Consider the following 13,096-nt stretch of genomic DNA (forward strand, 5'->3'; position numbering starts at 1 on the left):
AGATAGATCATTCCTAATTTTTCAATAGGCCTCAAAGGAAGTACCCAAACTCAACGAGAAAGGATTGTAATCCCAATGCTTTGTTCCATTTAAATTCTTGTTCTCACATTTCTTTCCTAGATTTCCTCCCTCTCATGACTACCATAGAGCTTAATGTTTGTTTAGCTACACTTGCATAAGTGAGAGTCCTAATGTCTACCTTTGTTACCCCTAGGCTGAGGGAACATCTTCCCTCACTATCTCTAATCATTGTTCATCCCATGGACTATTAATTTGTTGTTTCACCATTTTTCCCTTGTATTTCTTCTCAATTTTTCCATTTTCACTTTTTTTTATTTTTTTGCACTTATCTTCTTCATGTCAATTTCTAAGGACTTATTGTGGCTTATTTCCCACTCCTCACTCATATATTTATATTCCAATACATGAGAAATATATTTATATTCCATATGAGTAATATACATATTTCAGTCCTTGAGGGATTGCTTAGAAAACAAGGCTCATAGTCATTGCAAGAAATACACATTATGAGTCCAACACATTGTCACATGTAGGATTTCTCCCTACCACCTGCGCTAAACCTAATTGACTTTCCATGAGAAATATCTTTATATTCCATATAAGGAATATACTTATAAAAAATATACTTGTTTTGGTTCTTGATGGATTGATTAACAAGGCTTCAAGCCATTGCAAGAAATACTCATTATGAAATTTGCTAGCCCTTTACAAAGCCTTATATTATTTAGTGAAATATTCACAAAGATCTTACAAGATTTTATAATCCAATGAAAGATTTTCCATGATTTTACAAGATAATATAATTTGGTGAGAGATTTGCCCAAAAAATTTATATATACATACTATATTATTGATAAAATCACCTTCCACTTTTCCTATATATCATGGGGATTCACCCATTTATTATATATATAAATTTAGGGGCATTCTTAAAATTTTCCCTGGTATCAGGCGCTTCCTGTTGCCTCCATCTGAATGTGGGATGAGTTTTGGAAATCCTTTCTGGACAAATTTTTAGAAGATAAGACACCTTCCATGCTCCTCACCAAGCTCAGCACGCTGAAATGCCATAAGAAGGAGAAGGTAAAATATTTTAATCAACGTGTCACCACTATTTTGAACAAATTCCCCATGGATGTAGCCCTCGATGATTACATCACGATTGATTATTAACAAGGGCCCTGCCGCAAGACATCGATGTGTTCATTAAGCCCAAAGCCAAACTCACTCTCGTAGAGAATTTTTCCACTACGCTCGAGGTCGAAAAGGATCTTCCTTCAAGATTGAATCGAATCCTTGGAACATGAGTCGTGAGAAGATGCAAAGTCCTCCAGTAAGAAAAACTAGACCTCCTTAATTAAAATGATGGATAAGGATAAGACTCCTTCGATTTCGAAGGACTGACCTAATCTCTAAAGCAGCTAACTAACGAAGTATCTAAGCTAGAGCAAAGAACCAGTGATACTTCTGGAGGGTCCAAGACCGCTAAGCCTTTCTTCTGGAAGGCTAATAATCTTCCCCCTAAAGTCTCACAAAATCCCATCTCAACCTTCAACGTGGAGGAGTTAGGAAAAGATAACTTCTGCACTTTCCATCAGGCCTCACACTCTGAAAAAACCTACCCACAATGGCTCCATAATATGACCATTGTTGTCACCCAATTGTTAGAAGACCAGGTCGTCGGGGAAGCAGAAGTGGAAACTAAGAGTTGGGAGAAGATGATCCTCCCCTTGGTGATGATTCCCCGTCCACCGTGTTAAACTTCGAGGTCATCCGGGGAGGAAACATGTGCACTACACAAGAAGCCTTTTTCGAGGAGACTCCCCAAAAGCCCCCCAAAAGTTACAATCTCATGAGTAAGGGCGCTATAGCAGACCCTTCCCTGGAAGACAAGAAAAGGGCTTTGTTGCATAGGATCTTACCACTGACCGCTACCAGCCAACCGTATTCCTCCTCACTTAGAGTAACGGATGATCTATGCCCAAAAAGATCACCAGCCAGCACGAAAAGAGTCTATTGCACACCTAAGAATGCATCCAAAGGGGTTACCACTAAAACGATTGCGGCAACACCACGCATTACGCCAGAATCTTCATCCGTGGATTTAGATTACAATATCATTGAATATTTGAAGAAAACGCGAGCTAATATTTCATTATTTGAGTTGTGCAAATTTACCACTCAGCACGAGCTAATAGCCAAAGCCTTCGCTTTCTCACTTGCCCCTGTTAATCCCGCTTCATCAAACAAGGGAAACTCTGTAGGCCGATCACCAGGTGTGGTCAACCTCCAAGCTATAGTAAACGCCGCAAACACCAACTCGAGAGACTCAACATCCCCATTCCTCTTAACCTTCGAAATGTTTAATTTCAATGTCCACAACTGCCTTGTCTATTCCAACGCGTCAACCAATGTTATGCCTTGGTCGTTTTGCAAGAAGCTGAATATTCAACCAGAAAAAACGACGCCAAAATTATCCAACTTGACAGGTCTCAAGTCCCTGCCGTAGGAGAATTAAATAATGTCATCATTTGGTTATCTTCTGATTCCCTAGTGCACCAATGTATCGACATAATCGTCTCAGACATCCCAGAAGCCTACGGTCTTCTTCTAAGCAAAGATTGGTCTTGCAAGCTTTAGGTCTACTTCACCACAGATTGGCCTCATTTGTGGTTTCCTTACAAAGGAAGGAATAACCAGATCAGGGTAAATAGTGAGCCTTGTATAAAACATACCATAACCGAACTTGAAAGCTCTAATGAGCCAATCAGTTATGCGCAACAAGATGTGTGAGTATGCCTCCTTGAGTCTTCATTCGGGTGCTATCAGCCTCAGACATCAATCGTTTACACGGAAACCCAAGTTGAAATCCCCATGCAAACCCTGAGTCGCGGTGATGAGATTTTTTCCTTAAACTTATACACGTTAGGTTTACCTTCCCCTAGCAGGGAGATGTAGACATTGTATTATGATGGATCGAAAACCCACGATAGAGCTGGAGCAGGATGTATCCTACTAAATCCCGAAGGGGATATATTTTTGATCTTGTGCAGGTTAGAATTCCGATGTACCAACAACACTACGGAATATGAGGCATTGGTGCTCTGCCTAAAAAAGGCCATTAACTTAAAAGTAGACTCCCTGAAAGACATTGGGGATTCAGAAATCATTAAAAGATAGGTACGCATTACCATCCATTGTTTGTCCCCGCATCTAAAGAACTACCAGTAAGAGGTATGTCGTCTCATAAATTCTTTTAAAGCTTTCAATATCATTTATGTTCCTAGGTTTAACAACGATGCTGTTGATACTCTAGCTAATGTTGCAGCTAGATTCACAGCCCTTAGAGATGGTTTTTATATTGAAATTATGTATAAGCTAGAAATGCCAGACAACATAACTAACTTGCATGTGTTCAATGATGACCAACAGATTCTAGAATTCATGGCAAATGTGGAAGTTTTCAAAGATACGACTATCAACGAAGAGGAACATGAGAAATAATTACAAGATGAAGCGGATTCGTGGAAGGGAAATCCCTTACCTAAAGGGGTGGTGTCATTGGAAAAAATTTTCGACCTTCAGAATCATTTTGGAGGTCCGCCGAATACTAAGACACATAGTTCCATTCTCTTGCATGGGAAAATCAACCTCGGAACAGAGTTTGACCCCAAGTACATTAACTTGGGAATAGGGTACACCCCAGAGGAAAGATGGGCCTTCAATTTATTTTGAAAGTACCACGATGTCTTTGCCTGGACTTATGATGACCTAAAGATATATGATACTTGAATTATTCAGCATGTTATTCCTACCAGAGAGGGATTCAAACCATTTCAATAGAAGGTGAGGAAGGTGCATCCTGCATTAGAACCCCTCATACAAAAGGATTTAAAGAAATTTTTGGATGCCCACATTATTTTTAAGGTTAGATACTTGACATGGGTATCTAATCTGGAGCTAGTGAGGAAAAAATCTGGAGGAATATGCCTATGTGTCAATTTCTGGAACCTTAATCGGGCATCAGACAAAGATAACTACCCAATTCCCTCCATGGAGAAAATCCTCCAAACTGTCTCAGGAGCCGAGGTCTTTTCTCTACTGGATGGATTCTCTGGTTACAATCAGGTTCTGGTATCAAAACTAGACCGGATTAAGACAACATTCCGAACAAAGTGGGGGACATTCGCATTTCGTCGTATGCCATTCAGACTCATAAATGTTGGGGTGACTTTCCAGAGGGCTATGGATATCACTTTTCGAGGGTTAATGGGTCAGAGCATGGTGTTCTACCTGGACAATGTCACTGTTTAAAAAAAAAAAAAGTGACCATCTGCAACACTTGAAACAGATTTTTGAAAGATGCTGGAAATATGGGATCTCTCTCAACCCTAAGAAGAGCATATTTGCGGTTTCAGAAGGCAACCTGCTAGGCCACATCATCACCAAGAAAGGAATCACCGTAGACCCCTGTGTAAAATCCATAGCATAGATCCCTCAATTGAACACCAAGAAAGGTATGCAATCTTTCCTCGGCAAAATTAATTTCCTTCACAAGTTTATTTCAGATTTTGCACAAATTGTTAAACCTTTACAGAACATGATAAAGAAAGATACGATTTTCAAATGGGATCGGGAAGAAAAGGAATCTTTTGATCGGATTAAGGCAGCTATCGCGGAAGCACCTTCCCTTTCAAGCCCTGATTTCAACAAAGATTTTATCTTGTACACTTTCGCTTCAAATTCATCATTGGTTGTGGTCCTTACCCAAAAGGACTACGATCACGTTGCATGTCCTATATCATTCATGAGTACAGGACTCCAACAGGCAGAGCTAAACTACCAGGACATCAATAAGCAAGCTTATGTAGTTGACAGAGCAGTGAGACACTTCAGGCCATACATCCTAAAGAATCACGTCACCGTGATGGTCCCCCATCCTACCGTCAGATCCCTCTTTGTACAACAGGAGCTGGGGGAGAGAAGAGCCAACTGGATGACATCCCTCCAAGAATATGATTTAGAATTTAAGCCCTCCCACACTATAAAAGGGCATGGTCTTTATAAACTGGCTGTCGAGGCTGCTGATCATCAGGACACAGAGTCCGATTGATTGGCTCAGGAAACAAAAGGATGGGAGCATGAGATCAAAATGTACCACAATGAACTCCTCGGCTCACATGACTCCTCATCATGGTAAAATGATTTAAAACAATACCTAATGCAAGGGTCTCTACTTGAAGACATGTCCACTAAATAGAGGAGAGCCATCAAGCTTAAAGCTGCCTCATATCAAATGGTCCAAGGGAACCTTTTCAAGAAGCACCACCTCAGTATGTTACTAAGATGTCTAGAATACGATGAAGCTCAATGAGTGCTAAAAGATCTACATGACATACTAGCAAGAGGTCATTATGCAAGCGACACCATGGCTCACAAGGTCATGCGGGCAGGTTTGCACTGGCCCACTCTTTTCAAATATGCTCATGCCTATGTACAAAAGTGTCCAATTTTCCAAAAGCATGTAGGTAGATAGGCTAGGTCATCTGCTCCTCTGCAACCCATAGCAGTCGAAGAACCTTTTCAACAATGGGATCTAGACATCATATGCGAGATCATCCCTAACTTGTCAAAGCAGCATAGGTACATACTCACAACCACCAACTATTTCACCCGATGGGTAGAAGCAATCCCATTGCCAAAGGTTAATGACGATGAGGCAATATCATTTATTAAGCAGTACATCATGGCCATGTTCGGTGTTCCAACCTCCCTTGTTTTCGATAATGCTACTTACTTTTCATCTTTGAAATTGTATGATTTTGCTCTGGAAAATAGCATTGTGTTAAAACATTCAGCCAATTACTATCCCCAAGGAAACGACCTGGCAGAATCAACCAACAAGAATCTCATTCGTATCATCAAGAAAACCTTACTCTCGTAGCAGAAGAATTGGCACAATTCCCTTAGTAACGCTCTTTGGGCTAACCAGGTCACTCCTAGAACTTCAATCAACACATTGCCATATTTCCTGGTCTATGGGAAAGAGCCATTCTGCCACCCAATCTGTATCTCCTCGCCCTTAGGCTGTCTCAAGAGTCACAAGGAACCCCGTGCCCATCCATTCAAAGTTGAATCGATACCTTGGTAAAACTAGAGGAAGAAAGGTCCAAAACTAAGGAGAAGTTTTCCATCCACCAAGCCCGGATAAAATTATGGTTCAATAGGAAATCTGCGGGGTCCCACAAATTTGAGGTAGGGGACCTCATGCTCAAATGGGACCGAGCTTATAAGGACAAAGGCAAACACACAAAGTTTCAGGGTTTTTGGATAGGCTCGTTCCAGATTGTAGAAAAAATTGGTCATCACACATTCAAATTACAAACCTTGGGAGGGCGAGTGGAACCCCTCCCAGTGAATGACCATGACCTCAAACGTTACTTCACCTAGTAACCCCAGAGTTTTTGGCCCCACCTTGTACTATAGTTTACCATTACTTTCATAGATAGTCATCATTTGTTGTCAGTTAGTTTCGATTGCTAGTTTAATTGTTGTCTTTCGGAATAAAGTAGAGATGGCAGGTTAAAGTTAAAGTGGCCCTACACTTTGGATCCCACAGATGTTTTCCGGATTCGTTAATAGACGAAAGCTTAAGTCGCGACAAGAGTATTGTGGGATGGAATGGTGACAATGGGGATCTCGATGGCATGTACAGGTCCTCATTCACACTCACATCAGTCTGTCCCAACTGCTTACATGGTCAAAATACTTTAAGTCGTTCTAGCTCATCCGTAGTTCTGGGAACGAAAGAGAAACTGAAGAAAATAGTAATGAGTATACATATATCCTGGAAAAATAATAAGGACTCTAAAAAACTAGAAACAACCTCTTTGCAAGTCAAATATGTCAGGATCCCTCGTCTTCCCAAGCTTTAAGCCTTCACTAAATAAGTGCATATATTCATAGGAAAATAAGTACCAATGAGTGCCTACATATTTTTCATAATAAGGGCTAAAGGACTAAGAAAGGCTTCCTGCACAAAGAGGTGAAGTAATGACTCCGCCGAGGTATTGACTAGGCTCACTCGCAGTAGAGAAATGTTCGCGATTTCTAGGTACTGACTCTGCTGGGGTATTGTTCAGGCTCGCTGGCAGTGGAGAAACACCAGAGTACCATGACCACTATAACAAGAATACCTCAAAACTCATACTGTAACTTCAGTTTCCCTTTTGAGTCCAAGACAGTAGGAGGTGACGCCCTATTGCATGTGCAAAGATCATGTCAAGCTAGTCGGGACAACTAACCAAGTTCAAAAGGGAGGCCAAGAATACAATCAGTCGGACCCACAACTCCATGAAGTAATATTTACTTAATTCGCCTTAAACGAGGCCCGTAAATGTTAGAGATCTTGGATTCTTCCAAGGAATTGCCAATTGTTGTAGCTGTTGCAACAACACCTCCAAAAATCTGGGAAACCATTAAATTTTTGGAGCCCCCTACACCAGTTCTAAGCTTCGGCCCCGCTAGGTCCTGCTCGAAAGGTTCATCAGTATTGGTAAACCTAATGAGAAATACAAGTTTTTGACTAAGTTAAGCCAAGTCACCAGTTCCTTCCTTAGTAGGTCAGTCGCAGAGTCAAAACACGACTATCACTAATAATTGCGACCATGGCAAACATTGCGACCGCAGTGACTCCCGGGTCGCAAGGTCATGTAGTTGCACCTCCATCCTCATAACTATCTTGTGACCCTGCGACCTTCTGAGTTGCATAAGTTGCAAGATCATAAGGTCGCCTCGATTCCTGTCAGCCACTTGTGTGACTAGGTGACTATGCGACTCCGCGACTAGCAAGGTCACAAGGTCACACCTCATACTTACATCATTCGTCACGACCACCCGACTCGTGTGACTTCGTGGCCTGCAAGTCGTAGGGTTGCAATAGTCACACTCCCGACCATCATGACCCCCACACGTGTGACTATATTATGAATAAGAGGGCACCCATTCGCATTTGTCGAGACACTGTTGGTTGTACTGGAAGCTGGAAGTCCCTCTTGCTTGAATTCGTGCACGTGTTCGACTCCGGTAAGTAACTGTCCTCCCTCCTGCAATAATTATTTCCTTCCAAGTGTCACTGTCTGCCCCTCCCAACCTCTGTCTTATCCCTCGCCCTAGGGTTTATCCTTTTACTTAGCATTTCTCTCATTTTTATGCTTGATAGTTTTCCCTAGCCTTTTCCCCATGCCTCCTCCCAGAAGGTTTTGTTTTTCCTTAAACCTGATACCCTCACTTTATCGGGAAGCCTAAAGTCTATTCCTTTGAGAGTGACCCTAGCCTCCCAAAGTGATTTAGGGCCTTCTCTGAGCTTTTCTTAGCCGTAGTCACGCATCTCTTGGCCGCAATACCATTCCCCATGCGACTTCACGACTCCACGACTCCACGTCTTTGCGACCTCTGACTGGTTGCGACTTGCGACCAGCATGCCTTCTGTGACCTATGACCAGATTTTGTGCATCACTACCTTGCATTCACTCTGTGACCTATGATCTTAGTTGCTTAGTTTCATTCTTGAAATATGCGACAATGCGACTTGCGTTCCCCGCGATCTCCCGGTCACCGACTAAGTCTCTTTTTTGTTTTGCGGTTGCAATTGATTGTAATGTCATCTGTCGCATCATGGAACTATTTTTTTGACATGGTAGGTGACGTCGAGCTTGAGTGCATATCCATTTCTTCTTTCGAATACAAAATGGGTCACCCGATTTCTAAAGCTGCTCAAGACACCTCGGGAAGCATGGCATCGAAGGCTGATCCAGAAGAATAGCCACCTATCTTCGGAGACACTGCTTGCAGCATAAGTAAAACCACAAGACTCCCCTAGTATACGATCTATGAGGAATTTTCCAAGAAGGATATTCCAGAAACAAAGGAAGACTTCCAGGTATATATCAACGTCAAGAAGTCAAAATTATATAAAGTAGCAGCACATCCACCAGTATTCCTATGCACGAAATGCATAGAATGGATCTTGCAGTGTACAAATGCAGATGACTGGATGATCAGGGGTCATGACAGGGCACCCATAGCCACCATCTCTTCAGTAACCATTAGCTCCTACTACGGAATGCCTGAGAAGTAATAGATTTTTAACACCAAGTGGCTCATCGGGTTCATAATCCCAACAAAAGACATCTTGAGGGATTGGTGGCAAGAACCGATAAAATTTTGGGTCAGGATAGACCAAGCTTATGAGACAAATGGGCTACATAAAGTATATCAGTTAATCACTGCGATGATGTGGCGGCTATATGGCAAGTCAGTCTGTGATGTCTTTTTTCGCACATGGGTTCCTCTCATGTATGTTGTCGCCAATCAAGGAACTACTTTAATTGGGCAACCATCCTCTCATTGTCTTTGAGGACAAACATAATGCTACCTAAATCCCACCCCTTGAGAAGCCCTCATAATTTTATATGTCGTCATATCTCCTTGATGCTGTCTGTTTGAGGTTCTACTTCGAGCACTGGAGCTGTAATTGGGACGCATCAGCAACCCAACCCGTTCACTGCCACTACAAAGTCTTCTAGGACGTAGCTTATAGAAGCATGTTGGATGTAATATCCGAAACATTTCTTATCCCATTATACCAGCTACTATTCAGGGAAGAACTACCTTGCATGTCAAAGAGAGCCATAAAGATTGTGGTCAAAGTAGCTCGTTGGTTCCCCATTGATCAAGGAACAATTGTTAGAGTGTTCGGTACTCATAAAGCTCCTCATGCTCTTCCCAAGTTTATCATGGACAGGACACTTCTGCGAGAAGTCTATTACCCAATGATAAAGGGTTTCTCGAAGGCTTTGAACAAAGGCAAGAAGAAACCATGGCCACCTTTCCCTCTCACTATTGGGGCGTACATGGTAGAAAAATTCAAACAGGTAGAAGCAGAAGTTGAAGAACTGGATGGGAGCCATTTCGTGACCCTGAATTACCAAACATATGATCCTGAGAAAGTCGTAGCTACCCATTGTAAGAAGGCGAAATTCAGTTGGTCTTACACCCACACCAAGAAGGACCTTGAGGATGGGATTAGGAATTGGTATAACTCCACAAGGGAAATAAGCTTGAGTGAGTAGTAGACCATAGAAGATGAGCTCCTCGATGATTCCCAGGAGGACGTAAGCCTTAGAGAAAGAGCTTCAACCATGAATAAACAACTGCACAAAACACTAAAGGGAGCCAAGGAAACAGAGAAGAGCAAAGTAAAATAGGTTGAAGACCCCCTAAGTGACAGTGAGGAAGAAGAAGTTGTGCTCATACAAAGAAATGCCAAGTTGGCAAGAAAGAAGCGAGAGCTAAAGAGGCAAAGAGAAATGGAAAGAAAACAATTGTAGGACTTTGGTGACCAGAGCCAGAATGAAAAAAGGAGAAAATAAGAAAAAGAGAAAAGGCAACAGGAAGAAGAAAAGAATCACAAGATGAGATAGAGAGGAAAAAGCAAGAAGAAGATGAAAAGAAAAAACAGGTAGAAGAAGATGAAAAGAGAAAACAAGAGGAACACAAAAGGTTAGAACAAGAACTGAAGAACATGGAAGAGGAATTAGAAAGGCAACGAGCACTAGTAGAAGGAGAAAAGAGGTAGCAGGAAGAAGAGCTTAGGATAAACAAGGAAAAGGAAGTAGAGAAAAATGAACAAGGGGAGGCAATCAAGGCAGTCGACTTCGGCTTGGACAAGGTGAGCTTCCTCCATTGGATGTACCTCTTGCTACTCCCCTCACTGGTGGACACCTTCCCCTCCTAGAGCTTGGCATCTTAGAAGATCAAGACGAGGAGGTCTTATATCTAACTAAAAACACATTTGATGAAGTAAACCTCAACATTATACAAGAGAGGAAGAAATCTTGCAGTAGGAACCTAGTTGACCCATTGTCAATAACTACGATAACGGATATCATGCCCAATATCACGACAAATCCTCAAATGATTGCCTCCCTCAGAACAACATTCGTGGCTGCCATAGAACACAAGGTAGCCCAGATGAGTAAACAAATTGTAGACTTGAAAAACATGCTATACGCATCCCAGCAAAGGGCCACCATTGTGGAACAAGGGAAGAAAAGGATGGAGGAGGAAAATGCGACACTCCGCTTCTTACACACAAGCTTAGTAGAAAGCCAAGCGGTAATCACATTAGAAACAAAGATCCTAGGGGAGACTATGGTAGTAGTGTATGAAGAAATGGAAAAACTACACCACACTATAGCACCCATCATGACCATTCAAACTCACTCAAAAGAGAGGGTTGCCATGCTCAAAGAGGCCATGACCGCTTTGGATAAAATACATGAATGGTTTGAAAAGTGCCCGAAAGCCCCGGGAGTGGTCCCCAGGAAAGATTGGATCGCTATGAAAAATACTAGGGTCCAACTTCGTATCAAAGTTCAGTCCAGAGAAAAATTGGCCAAAGATGCAGAGAGGGTGCTAGCCTCCTACAGACAATTTTTCAGCAGTTTGGAATCAGTGATCCAACTACATGGGGCCCCCTCTATAGGAGAGATTGGATAGGTAAAAAATTAGGAGGAGATCAACAATGAAGTACAGACATTTCTAGAGACATATAGACAGGTAGCCTGCACAGGAGATATGTCGATCTCAAGAGAAAATATCAAGTGTTACGTAGTAGAACCAGTGAGGCTCTACACCAAGTTGGGTACCTTGAATAATCATATACATGCCAAATGGAACACCCTCCTCCCAGATGCACTTGAGTGCTTACACCGACATGATGAAGGCCAGCCACAAATCTCTCCCATTGCGGCAGAATACAACATATGGTGCACTTACTTGATAGAAAAGCTCGGGCTCAACATTCCGAAACTTTCCATCTATAGATTAGTCAATTAGGATGGTAGTCATTTTTGTGACATTGTGTACTACACTGGCACAGAATTCCCTATGAACGTGAAAGGTCACGTCGAATGCCAAGAGTCATATGGTAGATGAAAGGTCATGAGGTAGCCCAAGTGTCAAGGGTAGACCAAGGGTTACTCTTATCATATAAATGTAACCTCATGCCTCATTTGTAAGGGCTTTCTGGCTAAGGACTCTTTTGGAGACACACACACACACACACACACATATATATTACTTGAGAGAATTGATGTCCTTCTAATTAATACAAGAGTTTATTGTACGTCTTCACTATTGAATTCTTCAAATTTCTATGTGTTGGTGCCATAATTATTTTCCTCACTTGACGGATCGAATGTTCCTGAAAGCTATTTGATGTGTGGTCTCTTCACATGATGTTTCATACTTCAAATCTAGTTTTGCTACATATGAATGGTATTTGGCTTACTAACTCTATGCACGTGCTGATGAACTATTTCGTTTGGTATTAGTATAATCTGTCTTGACTGCATAGTTATGTACGCTTATAAATGGTTTATTGTTGTGAACTGATTTGCAATCGTTAAGCTTTATTCATCTAGTATACAAAACTCTTATCTAAAGTCCTGCTAATAGTAACTTTATATAATATTGTGTTGTTTACATTTTGGCTATTCATGGTATATATCATACATGATATTTTTCAATTATTCTCTTGTGTTTATTAAAGCTCATACATTTGATTAGGTTCATATCCCACCTCCTTCTGAAGCTAGCTCTACAAAACTAAAAGGTAGTTGGGCCTACATACCGGAAGGGATCTGCAACACACACAGTGTAGGCTCTAGTTGGGAACCTACACCAGAGAGATCCCCTTTACTATTGGTGTAAAATTTTGTCCGATCAACAAGGTCATGAACACATATTTGATCATAAACTTCTAAAATTCATCTAAAAATCACCAAGAAGGTTTTATGCCCTCTCCAGCTATCTATAATAACATTTGTTATCCCATGCATTCATCAACCATCTAGTAATATATCTAATCATGAACAAGAGCCAAAGCTAGACCACATCATAAAACTATGCATATAACCATAATAGAAGCTATGGAAAATCATCAATAATATCACCTTAATAACTAACACAATCATAATAAAAAATTGGCTCATATTAACATGTGAAAATT

Source organism: Pinus tabuliformis, chromosome 5_1, assembly GCF_031772625.1.
Source record: "Pinus tabuliformis cultivar Carrire ecotype Pingquan chromosome 5_1, CPIR1, whole genome shotgun sequence".
Lineage (NCBI taxonomy): Eukaryota > Viridiplantae > Streptophyta > Pinopsida > Pinales > Pinaceae > Pinus > Pinus tabuliformis.